Below are 13,960 nucleotides of genomic sequence, written 5' to 3' on the forward strand. Positions count from 1 at the left end.
CGTGCAATACTCCAGGAATAGTCATTCACCTGAGATACTAGCTGTTCCTGGAGTCCGTTGAATTACTGTATGGACCTGGTGCTGCATTGATACCAAACAGCAAAATTATGAATCAGTGAAGTCCACAATGAGGGACAAATGTTATGACTGTCCAAGAATGAGGAGGAAGCTCCAGCTGTTGCTGTCCGTGTTTTAAGTCAAATTTGGAGAAAACGACACCTGTTGACAAATTCTTAAAGATTTGTCCAGAGTGCAATGTGCGTGATGTTACCTCACTCCCGCTGCATTCCCCTGTTGCTGATTAACACAGAGTCTGACAGCACCATTTGGTTGAGGCACGACCGTACAAGGCTCGACATCGCTGTTGCTCCTTCAGGCTTGATGATGTCAGTTGTGGCCTTTGGTGAACCACAGCAATCAGGCTGGACCAGTCAGGTTCGAGTGGGGCAAGTGGATGCAGTGGCACAGCTCACCCTGCGCCACTGTTTGGCATCTTCTGGAACAGATGGATATGCTGGTAGGTAGAGGGAGGAGAGAAATGAAGAGAGGTTGGTGGAAGCTCATGTGGAACATAAACACTGACAGGGACTAATTGAGCCTATGCACTTGGCCCTGTGCTGCAGAATCAATAGAACTGAGGCAGGTATTTACTGAGAATCCACCTGCAGTGAAACAGAAAGAACATGATTTCATATCCAGGATAAAGTAGCTGTGCTCCATCGGCTTTTGGTCGTTATTTCAGTGGGAATGCACAGTCCCAGGACCAAAGAACACCAGCTTCACTGGAACCAAAGTGGTAAGTGTGGCAAGTCCAGTGTAAAGTAACCCTCTGACCCTGCCACTTCACCCATTGTCAGAATGAACATGGCTCAGTCCTAGATGTAATTTCCAGCAGCAATAACAGGAGAATCCAACACCTGGAGTCACTTGTGATCTCACTATGTGTAAGCAGGGCAGATGAATGACTGAATCCCTTCCAACACTTGGGCAAGTGAATGGCTTCTCCCCAGTGGTAAATCCGTTAGTGTCTCTGCAGCATGTATGGATCACTGAAACCTTTTCCACACTGACAGCAGGTGAAAAGCCTCTTCCCGATATGAACAGGATAATGCAACAGAAAGTGGCATGACTAACTGAAACCCTTCTCACTCACAGAGCAGGTGAACAGTCTCTCCCCACTGTGAACATGATAGTGTAACAGCAGGTGGCCTGACTAACTCAATTCCTTCTGACACTTGTAGCAGGTGAACGGTCTCTCCCCAGTGTGAACAAGCTGACGGGTCAGTAGGGCAGATAAATGAACGAAACCCTTCCCACATGTACAGGAGGTGAATGGCCTCTCTCCATTGTGTAACACCGTGTGGACCTGGAGGAACACAGCAGGCCAGGCAGCTTCAGGCAAGTAGGAAAGTTAACGTTTCCTCCAGCTCCACACGGTGTTATCTCTGACTCCAGCATCTGCACTTCTTACTGTCTCTAAGCTACTTACTACTTGCTGTCCAGGACACAAACACACGAAAATCTTCATCCTGGCGCCCACCCTAAACACATATGCAGATATAATTGAATTCTACATCTGTGTCATATACAGTGCATTATTTTTAATTTACTGCCCCTCAAATCCTGACCATCTCTGATAGAAATCCTATAATCATGATCATGAGGAACGAGACAACCCGTTTAGCCAGGGAAATAAATGTGTGAAGCTGAGAGAGCAAATAATGACAGTAAATTTAAGAGTGACATACCTGAAATAACCGCTGCAGAGTATGCTCCTTCCCTGGATTCAAGTCCACTCACTTCAATTTCTGCAAGTAGAACAGTATCTTTCTCTGTCTCGCTCTGTCGCTCTCTCCCAGGATGGGAAAAGAAATGGGAAGAGGGAGATATTGTTTTGCTCGCAGATGTTGCAGTGAGAAACTTTCACTGAACCTCATCGGAAAACGTCCGTATTGTGACGTCACACAGTAGAGGGTGGGGCCTGCCTGAAGCAGCCAATAGGAATCGCTAGGTTCGGCGGTAACGTTCACGGTTTCCAGGCAGCCGGTCACAAGCGCGGACACTGTAGCCCCGCCCCCACCCATTGTTCCCTTTCCCCACCTCGAGCCAAGGTTTTCAGGGCAACCAGCTGCAGACTCGAGCCAGGGTTTGTGGGAACCAAACCCATCCAGGCAAGTGGGGAGTATTCCACCACACTCCTACTTTCTGCCTTTTAGATGATGGAGAGTCAGGAGTGAGTTAGTTGCTGTTGTATTCCTAGCCTCTGACCTCTTATTATGGCTGCTGTAGTTGACTGGCGAATCCAGTTGGGTTTCTTGTCAATAGAACTCCCGAGGATATTAACACGAGAGAATTCACTGATGCTAACCACATTGAATACTAATGGTTGATGGTTAGATTGTCCCTTGTTGGAGAATGTCATTGCCTGGCATTAGTGCAGCGTGAATGTTACTCTACACTTGATATTGGCCTGGTCTTGTTGCATTTGAACACAAACTGCTTCAGTACATGAGAAGTCACAAATTATGGTAATCATTGTGCAATCATTAGTGAACAACCCCACCTCCGACCTTATAACGGAGGGAAAGTCATTGATGAGGCAACTGAAGATGATTATACGACTGATCTTCAACAATGACAACTATCTTCCTCTGTGCCAGGTATGACTTCAATAAGCAAAGAACACTCCCCCACTTTCCATTGATTCCAGTTATTCTCGGGATGTTTGATACCAAACTCAATCAAATGCAATCTTGATGTCAAGGGCTGTCACTCTCACCCCACTTCTGGAATTCAGCTTTTTTGTCCATGGTTGAACCAAGGCTGTAACGTGGTCAGGAACTGACCAACCCTAATGGAATCCAAACTGGGCATCAGTAAGCATGTTTTTGCTAACAAGCGTTGCTTGTGAGCACTGTTGATGACATGTTCCATTAATATGGTGATGATCAAGAGGCAGACTAATGAGGTAATAATGGGCAACATTGGATTTGTCCTGTTTTATATGCGAAGGGCATACCTGGGAAATGTTTCACATTGTTGTGTAGATGCCAGTGTTGTAACTGCACTGCAACAGATTGGCCTGGGGAGCAGCAAATTCTGGAGCAAAAGCCTGCAGTACTATTGCCAGAATGTTGTGAGGACAGTATCGACTGCCTCCAGCCATTTCATGATATCACGTGGAGTGAATAGAATTGGCTGAAAACTGACATTTGTAATGCTGGGGAAGCTGATATGAATCACCCACTCAGCACTTTTAGGTGAAGGTTGTTGTGCATGGTTTAGGTATATCATTTGCACTAATGTGCTGTGCTCCATCATTGAGGATGGGGATATTTGTTGAGCCTCCTCCTCCAGTAAGTTGTCCAATTGTCTACCACCATTCACAATTGGATGTGGCTGGACTGCACATCCTAGATCTGTCCTGTTTTTCATCAAATTTGCTGCTTGTGCTGTTTAGCATGCAAGTAGTCCTCTTTGGTGACTTCAACAGTTTGACATCTCATTTTTCACATCAGCTGACAAAGGGACAATGCTCCAAATGCTTGTGATCTCAAATAAACCTGTTGGACTATAACCTGGTGTCATCTGAATTCTGACCCTAGTCCAACCCCGGCACCTCCACATCATCTCATTATTAGCTATTCATGCTGCAGTTCTTGACATTCCCTCCTGAATTCTCAATTGAACCAGCGTTGATTCTCTGGCTTGATGGTAATCGGCAAGTTGGGGATTATGCCAGGCCATGATTTTGCATATTTTGTTAGAGCGCAATTCTACTGCTGTTGATGGAAGGAAAGAGCTAACCTCATACACTGTAGGCCCCATATGCAAGAAGCTACATGCAATGACAGGACAAGACTTTACAATGATGTAGGATCAGAAATGCAGCAAGAGGAGTTTTAGAGACAGCTTGACATAGCGGTAGGGAAGGAAGCAGCAGAGGTAGCTGATCAGATTGTCTCATCCTTAGTCACAAAGAAATTTCATGAGATCATCAAAATTGTTGCAGGTGAGGATGGAGGAAGTAGGTAAGACAGAGAGCCCTTCAAAAGAAACTAATATTTGAGATATTGAAATTAATATCAATTAATATTGATTGTCATGCATTTAATTGAAAGCTATTCGATACTGTGTTTTTTTTTTATCCCCAAAAGATAACCAGACTCGTGGTCTTTCCAAACATCATCGGAAACAGACCCCAGAATATATGATTAACCAGTCCTGATGAACCAGAAGATACTTGTCCACACACTGTGCAGATGGACAATCTCTACCCAATGTGAATGTGTGCACATTCAATGATGTGATCATTTTCGAAACCAAGTCCTCCAGATAGACAATTTTATTAACATTTCAACTGCTCAAGATCAATGCTCATTCCATGGTGGGAACAAGAAAGAAACAAAACCCTTCAAGTGTGTTTATTAGTGAATTCACTGGTGTTTCAGTAGGTTGAATGACTGAGTGAATCCCTTTCCACACACAAAGCAAGTTAATAGTTTCTTTCCAGTGTGAACTCGCTGGTTTATCTGCAGGTTGGGTGAATGTGTGACTGCCTTCTCACACACAGAGCCAGGGAATGGTTTCCCCCCAGTGTGAACCCGCTGTTGTCTCAGCAGTTCATATGACTCTGTGAATCCATTCCCACACATGATGCAAGTAAATGGTCTCTCCCCAGTGTGAACACACTGTTGTCTGCGGGATGACCGAGTGAATCCCATTCCACACTTGGAGCATGTAAATGGTTTCTCCCCACTGTAAACTCGCTGGTGTGTTCGCAGGTTGTATGACTGAGTGAATCACTTCCCACATTGGGAACAGCTGGACGGTTTCTTCCCAGTATGAACTTGGTGGTGTGTCAGCAGGCTGTATTACTGAGTGAATCCCTTTGCGCTTTCAAAACAGGTGAACAGCTTCTTCCTATTGTTACAGCGTTGGTGAATTTCCAGTTGGGATGGGGAAAGAGTTCCCTTCAGGCAAGCCACACTTTTCCAGAGTCTCTCCCTCGTGCGACTGTGCTGGTGTTTCGACATTTTAGATAAATGCTTGCAGACTGTTACAGATACAATGTTTATGTGTTTCTGCCCAGTGTGAATGCTACAGTTTCCTCTTCAAATTCCTTTGATAAACAGGTTCCGATAAACAGAATGACTGTCAAAGCTGGATGTGGTTTCATCTGAATCCTTTAATGACAAATCAACCTTTCAAACAGGAAATAAAAACAGTTGAGAGAGAAAGAAAGCAGAACAACGCACACAGTTTGTGAAATTGAGAGAAATTCACCTGACCATTCGTGGAGCCAACACGTGGGGAGAAAAACTATGATCTAAACTGTTGGATTATCATTAAAACCCAACATTAAAGCCAATCAGTGTTTGCACAAACTATAAATGGGAGGCGGAGCTGGGTGATAAAGTACTGAAGGAAGCATTATATGGACCTACAACTCGACTGTTCCCATTTTCTCCCCAAACGCTTTGATTCCTAAGAACAAGTGCAGAAGCAAAAATATTGTAAATCTGAAGTAAAACAGAAAATGTTGAAACACTCATCAGGTTAAGCAGCATCTGAATCGTTCTTTTGATATATTACTGACCTAGACCTTAGGCCATATGGTCTGCAATTCTCTCCATATACCTCACTGACTCTTTCTCCTTTTCAAGATTGTCCTTCAAGCTGACATCTTTAAAAAGCTCGTGTTCATTGGCTTTATGTTCCTCAGTGATGAGTCTTGTGACATAATGTAACAAAGAACAAAGAAAATTACAGTACAGGAACAGGCCCTTCGGCCCTTCAAGCCTGCACTGACATGCTGCCCATCACAAATAATACCCCCTACCCTCCCAGGGACCATATCCTTCTATTCCCAGAGCTTGTAGGAACTGCCGATGCTGGAGAATTTGATATAACAAGGTGTAGAGCTGGATGAACGCAGCAGGCCAGGCAGCATCAGAGGAGCAGGAAAGCTGATGTTTCGGGTCTAGACCCTTCTTCGGAAAATGAAAAAGGGTCCTCTATTCCCATACTATTCATATATTTGTCAAGACACCCTTTAAAAGTCACTGTAGTATGTGCTTCCACTACCTCCCCATGCAGCGAGTTCCAGGCATCCTCCAATCTCTCTGTGTAAAAAAAACTTGCCTCGTACATCACCTTTAAACCTTGCCCCTTGCACTTTAAACCCATGACCCGGGTAACTGACTCTTCCACCCTGGGAAAAAGCTTCTGACTGTCCACTCTGTCCATGCCCTTCATAATCCTGTAGACCTCAATCATATCACCCCTCAACCTCCATCGTTCCAGTGAGAACAACCCATGTTTCTCCAACCTCTCCTCATAGCTCCCCTCCACACCAGGCAACATTCTGGTAAATCTTTTCTGTACCCTCTCCAAGGCCACCACATCATTCTGGCAGTGTGGTAACCAGAATTTCAATTGCGGCCTAACTAAGGTTCTATAAATCTGCAACATTACCTGCCAATTTTTAAATTCAGCCAATGAAAGCAAGAATGCCATATGCCTTGTTGACTACCTTTTCCACCTGCGTTGCCACTTTCAGTGACCTGTGTACCTGTACACCCAGATCCCTCTGCCTTTCAGTACTCTTAAGGGTTCTGCCAATTACTGTATATTTTCCATCTGCATTAGACCTTCCAAAAAGCATTACCTCACATTTTTTCTGGATTAAACTCCATCTGCCATCTCTCTGCCCAAGTCACCAACTGATCTATATCCTGCTGTATCCTTTGATGGTCCTCATCGCTATCCACAATTCCACCAACCTTTGTGTCATTGGCAAACTTACTAATCAGACCAGTTATATTCTCCTCCAAATCCTTTATATATATTACAAATAACAAAGGTCCCAGCACTGATCCCTGCGGAATACCACGAGTCACTGCCCTCCATTCAGAAACACACCCTTCCACTGCTATCCTCTGTCTTCTATGACCAAGCCAGTTTTTTTTATCCATCTTGCAAGCTCACCTCTGACCAATTGCGACTTTACCTTCTGTATCAGCCTGCCATGAGGGTCCTTGTCAAAGGCCTTACTGAAATCCATATAGACAACATCCACTGCCCTACCCACATTGATCATCTTCATCACTTCATCAAAAACCTCAACCAAGTTAGTGATACACAACCTCCCCTTCATAAAACCGTGTTCCCTCTCGCTAGTACGCCCACTGATTTCCAGGTGGGAGTAAATCCTGTCTCGAAGAATCCTATCCAATAGTTTCATTACCACTGATGTAAGTCTCACCGGCCTTTAATTTTCTGGATTATCCCAGCCACCTTTCTTAAACAAAATAATAACACTGGGACCCCCAATCTTTTCAGAAGATTGAGTGGGGATCTTATAGAAACATATAAAATAATGAAGGGAATAGATAAATTATAAGTAGAGAGGATGTTTCCACTGGCAGGTGAAGCTAGGACAAGCGGGTATAGCCTCAAGATTAGAGGGAGCAGATTTAGGACTGAATTGAGAAGGAACTTCTTCACCCAGAGGGTTGTTAATCTATGGAATTCCTTGCCCAGTGAAGTAGTTGACGCTACTTTAGTAAACGTTTTTAAAGATAAGATAGATTTTTTTTTAACAATAAAGGAATTAAGGGATACGGTGAGAACGCGGGTAAGTGGATCTGAGTCCACAAAAAGATCAGCCATGATCTTATTGAATGGCAAAGCAGGCTCGAAGGGCAGGACGACCTACTCCTGATCCTAGTTCTTATGTTCTTATGTACCCAGTGAGGATAGAAAGATATCGTTCAAGGCCCCAGCCATTTCCTCCCTTGCCTCTCTCAGCATTCTGCGGTATATCCCATCAGGTCCTGGGGACTTATCTACATTAATGTTTTTCAAGACCCTCAATACCTCCTCCCTTTTGATCTCAACATGACCCAAACTATCTATACATCCTTTCCCACTCTCATCATTTCCCTGGTTTCCTCCCACAATCTAGAGATGTGCAGGGTAGGTGAATCGGCCGTACTAAATTGCCCATCGTGTCCAGGGATGTTTAGGTTAGGTCGGTTATACATTGGCAATGCAGGGGTATGGCAATGGGTCTGGGTGATATGCTCTTCGGACGGGCAGTGTGGACTTGTTAGGCCAAATGGCCTGTTTTCACATTGTCCACATTGCATGACGCTGTCTGACCCGCAGTGATCTCCAGCATTTGTTGTTTTCAGTACAGACTCCAGCGTCTGCATTAATTCGTTGCTACAGCATGTGTAGGTCATGCGGTCCTACATGGCTGTTGCACTATTCACTATCCTGTTCCGGTTTTATCTCCACATCCTTTCACCCCTTCAGCCCTCGGAAACATATCTAACTCCTTCTAGAACATATTCAAAGTTCTGGGCTCAGCCGCTTCCTGTTGCAACGAATTCCACAGGTTCCTCACTTTCTGGGTGAAAAGAAAATTCCTTTTCTCTGGCAAAATGACTTCCTTCTGCTCCTTTTTTTGTATGTATCTCCCTGATTATCTTTACACTGCATTCGCGATTACTAATGCCCCATTCACACCTCATCCAAACGCTTCTTTTGTCTCTTTACTTCTCTATCACCCTCTTGATTTCGCAACATGAAACCTTTTGTCGGTGAAGCTCTCCTGCACTTCACCCGCTCATTCCCTTTGTTCACTGTCCCACTCCCCGTGCCCTTTGCTCACCGACCTGAAGCCTTCACCCAGTTTCGGAGTCCACAGCAGAGAAAAAAGCCCTTCCGCCCATCGAATCTGTGCCTGTCAACTACAGTCTTCTAACTATGTAAGCGCCATTTCCTGCACTTTACCCAAAGCCGTGTCCGTAACGGCATCACATTTAAACAGAAATTGCTGAAAAAATCTCTGCACGTCTGGCAGCTTCCGCAGAGATAATAGATCTAAGGAATGGAAACTCGACCCGAAAAGTTAACTCTGATTTCTCTTCATAGGTGCTGCCAGAACTGCAGAACTTTGTCGACAATTTTTGTTTTGTTTCTGATTTACAGCATTCACAGTTCTTACGGTGTTTATTTATACATCGAAATCTTTCTGGAATGTTATGACGGTTTCTACCTCTACCAGACTCCCGGCAGTAAGTTTCAGATTCCAACCCCACCTCCCCCCCGCCCCCCCCGCCCCCGACATCGTCACCTGAGTGAAAAAGTATCCTCACATCTTATCGAAACCTCCTGCCATTTACCATCAATCCAGGTCCCCAAATATTGATTCCACCACCAAGCAGAAAGATGGGTTCTCGTTTCCTCTATTCTCTCATAAATTTATACATCTCAATCATGTCCCCCCTCACTCTACAACAAAAACAGAAGTTGTTGGAAACGGTCTTCAGGGTTGTGAAGAAAAAAAGTCAGAGATAACGTTTCGGGTCCGCTGACCCTTCCTCAGTCTATTCTGCTCTAAAGAAACGAATGCCAGTCTCTGAGGATGGAGTGGTTCCCTGCTGATAGATTAGATTCTGTCCTGTTGGGCAGAATTATCTGTCATTATCCCCAGAAACTAAAACACCTTCCGTGCACCCAAACCAGCGCCGAGACTGACTGCAGCCCCGAATCCGCCAGAGCCCCCGGAGCCAGCAGCGTTTAACTGGGATTGGAAGAAAGGGGAAGAGAGAGGGTTCGCGATATGATCTACGCACAGTGACCTACTGTTCTACGGGCAGAGTTCTAAACACTCACCAACTCAACTCAAGTGAAACATTCACGAAGTAAAGCCGGACCAGAGGCTGTTCCTCGTCTGGTACACACACCCGACCTGTCAGTCACAACCTCAGTCCAATGCATCATCTTCCAACACTTCTGCCATCTGCAATCCGACCCCACCACCAAAGATATTTTCCCTCCCCACCCTTATCTGCTTTCCGGAGGGACCACTCTCTCTGTGACTCCCTTGTCCGCTCCACATTCCCCTCCAGCCCCACCACACCCGGCACTTTTCCCTGCAACCGCAGGAAGTGCTACACCTGCCCCTACACCTCCTCCCTCAGTCCCATCCCAGGCACCAAGAAGACTTTCCACATCAAGCAGATGTTCACCTGCACATCTGCTAATGTGGTATACTGCATCCGCTGTACCCGTTGTAGCCTCCTCTACATCGGGGAAACCAAGCGGAGGCTTGGGGGCCGCTTTGCAGAACACCTACGCTCGGTTCACAACAAACAACTGCACCTCCCAGTCGCGAACCATTTCAACTCCCCCTCCCATTCCTCAGACGACATGTCCATCCTGGGCTTCCTGCAGTGCCACAACGATGCCACCCGAAGATTTCAGGAACAGCAACTCATATTCCGCTTGGGAACCCTGCAGCCCAATGGTATCAATGTGGATTTCACAAGCTTCAAAAGCTCCCCTCCCCCTACCGCATCCTAAAACCAGCCCAGCTCGTCCCCGCCTCCCTCACCTGTTCTTCCTCCCTGGACTGACCTATCTTCTCCCTACCTCCCCACCTACATTCACTTTTACTGGCTCCATCCCTGCCTCTTTGACCTGTCTGTTTCCTCTCCACCTATCTTCTCCTCTATCCATCTTCTATCCGCCTCTCCCTCTCTCCCTATTTATTTCAGAACCCCCCTTCCCCTTCCCCATTTCTGATGAAGGGTCTAGGCCCGAAACGTCAACCTTCCTGCTCCTATGATGCTGCTTGGCATGCTGTGTTCATCCAGCTCTACACCTTGTTAGCTCAAATTTTCCAGCATCTGCAGTTCCTACTATCTCTGATACAACCTCAGTCCCGCCCAATTCACAGTAGAACCTTTCAACTTGTAGCTTCCTGACACTTAACCCAGCCCTGCTCAGGAGAGAGACAGTCCGAGGCGAGTTCCTCAGGTAGCATCGCTGTGCTGTCGCCATTCTCTGACCCAGTCACGTGTCTTTATCCTGTGATTCCCTTTTCAGTGATTCCCACCTTTCGCTGTTGTCCCTGTCTCCTAGCATAACCCAACAATTCCATCTCCATTCCCCTGGTAATCTTGTGTGTGTGTCAGACTGTCCCACCTTGCTGAGTGTCTCTCGCATTTCACTGTTAGTCTTTCAGATTTGAATCATGGGCATTGATTTTTCGTCCTATAATCCTAACACATATATTAAACATTATCAATAATTCAATTCATTGCACAATATGTGTTTTAGTTTCCTTGAAACTGTGATTAAATTTTCGAGGGCTTTCTCAGTTGGGAGAGGATTTAAATGTAGTCGCAATGTAACCAGATTCCCCGATTCGATCACAGTTGCTGGCACCAATAAAATCCTCAACAAACATCAATGGAAGGTGCGTGGAAGGTGGAAGACAGACGGAGAACAGATATAACAAAGTGTAGAGCTGGATGAACACAGCAGGCCAAGCAGCATCAGAGGAGCAGGAAAGCTGACGTTTCGGGTCTCGACCCTTCTTCGGCAATTACTTTTTCTATTACTGATAATTGGCCAAGACCTCCATAACTGCTGCTGATTGGAGATAGACCAGACTGAGTAATTCTGCACTCTTTCTCGATCCGAATAGTGCCGATAGTCTCTCTCATGTCTTCTGGACGACCCACAACTCCATGAGAGCTGGAAACCGCTCAATCTGCGGTATTTTACTTAAAATTCCGTGTCTTTTTGCTTCCTCTTTCAAGAGCACCTACAGAAGGAGAGAGACTCCGAAAGTTTGTGTTTTCGGATAAACCTGTTGGACTCGAACCTGGTGTCATGTGATTCTTGACCTTGCCCACCCCAGTCCAACTCCTGCACCTCCACATCATTGTTGGGGCAGCGGACAAGACCCTCAATTAGTCCAACCAATGGGAGTGAGTGATGGGCGGGCCGGGGGATGGAGCAGGCGCGACTGGTTCTCCAACCAATGAGAAGGGAATGAGGTGCGGGGTTGGAGGACCAACCTGGAGCGGCCGGTCCTCCAACCAATGGGAGTGAGTGAGGGATAGGCTGAAGGTGCATGTGCGGCCGGTTCTCCAAACAATGGGAAGGGAATGAGGGGCGGGCCTGGAGGACTGAGCTGGAGCAGCTGGTCCTCCAACCAATGGGAGTGAACGACGCACGTTTTTGGGACAATTCAGCAGCTTTCATGACAACTTTCTCCTCATCCAGCCCCACAAATTTTCCAAGACAACAAGGTGCAGGGCTGGATGAACACAGCAGGCCAAGCAGCATCATAGGAGCAGAGAGGCTGACGTTTCGGACCTCGACCCTTCATCAGAAATTCAGCTTCTGTGTGTTCTCCCACACACGCCTGTTTTAAAAAAAAATCAGATTAACATATTGCACAGGATATTAGAAGGATTTACGGGCGGCACGATGTTTCAATGGTTTGCACGGCTTCCTCACGATGCACAGGAGAAGGTTAGATTCCGCCCTTGAGCGACTGTCTGCGTGGAGTCTGCACATTCACCCAGCGTCTGCAGGTTAGGTGCATTGCCCACACTAAACCCACAGTATCCGAGTCTGTGTAAATTAGGTGGATTAACCACCGGAAATGTAACGTTATGGGAAATAGAGTCGCGGTGGGGTTGGTGAGTGTGGGTAGGATGCTACTCAGCGGGTTGGTGCAGACTTGATGGGCCGAATAGCGTCCATATGCATTGTAGGGATTCTATGATTGGATCTGCTCTTGGGGAACTCAACCCAAATAGCACCTCAAAATCTGACAATCAGCCAATTACTAGTGCCCTGAATGTTCCTGAATTTTGAACATGCAAGGAAAATTCATTGCACCCATTGAGGAGAAGGAGCCCATGTATACTATGTGTGGACAAGGATTCACCCGATCACAAGGCCTACCAGAACATGAATACACTGACAAAGGTGGGAAACCATGGAAACATGAGGAATCTGAACTTGGAATTCATGGACACAGTCACACAGAGGGACTTCTCCTGCTCTGACTGCAGGAAAAGAGACACACAGTTAACTTATCCCTTGACACACCAACGTGTTTACACTGGGGAGAGATCATTCAGGTATTCTTACTGTAGGACTGAGTGCAAACACTCATCTCAACTCACTGGACACAAGTGTCGTCGTGCCGGGAGAGAGCTGCCCGTGATATCAAGGCAGCATTAGATGAAGTGTCACATCAAGCAGCAAAATTAGAATCAATGTGAAAAGATTCCACTGGTTGGAGCCATTCTTAGCACAAAGAGTGATGGTTACGGAGTCCAATCATCTCAGTCCTAGGACATCATTGCAGGAATTCCTCTGGGTGGTGTGTAAGGCCCAAACATCTTCAGCTACTTTATCAATGACCATGCTGATATCAGAAGGTCAGAAGTGGGGTTATTCCCTGATGATTGTACAATGTTCAACACTATTCACTTCTCCTCAGTCACTAAAATGGCCTATATTCATATGGAGCAAAACTATGACAAGATCCAATTTTGGACTGATTACAAGCAATTGGCAGGGAATGATCATCTACAACAGGAGAGAAACTAACTTTCTTGCATTGACATTAAAGGGCATTTTCATCATTGAATCCCCTCACTATCAACATCTTGTGGTTTTCATTAGCCAGATCCTGAACTGGGCCAGCTGTATAAACTCTGTGACTTTTAGAGGTCAGAGGCTAGGAAATATGCAGTACCTCCTCAAAGTATGCCCACAATCTGCCAGGTACAAGTCCGAAATTTGATAGAATACTCCTCACTTGCCTGGATTAGGCCAGCTCCAAATATGCAAAGATATTCAACCCCATCCAGGACAAAACAGGCTGTACTGTCATCTGAGTACACGAATCATGATATTCAATAAGGGAATTAGATTGTTAGCTGTAAAGGAACAATGTACTAGTTTAGAGACATAGAAGGCAAGAGGATGGCACTGGGTGAGATATTCATTCTGAAAGCTGGTGCAGACACAACGGTCAAACGGCTTCCTTGTGCGCTGCATCAATTCTATGATTCTAACTGCAATGGTGACCTTCAACATTCTCTTCCTTCACCACGGGTGGACGACAGCAACA

This window comes from Rhincodon typus, chromosome 8 (assembly GCF_021869965.1).
Source record: "Rhincodon typus isolate 14 chromosome 8, sRhiTyp1.1, whole genome shotgun sequence".
NCBI classification, from domain to species: domain Eukaryota; kingdom Metazoa; phylum Chordata; class Chondrichthyes; order Orectolobiformes; family Rhincodontidae; genus Rhincodon; species Rhincodon typus.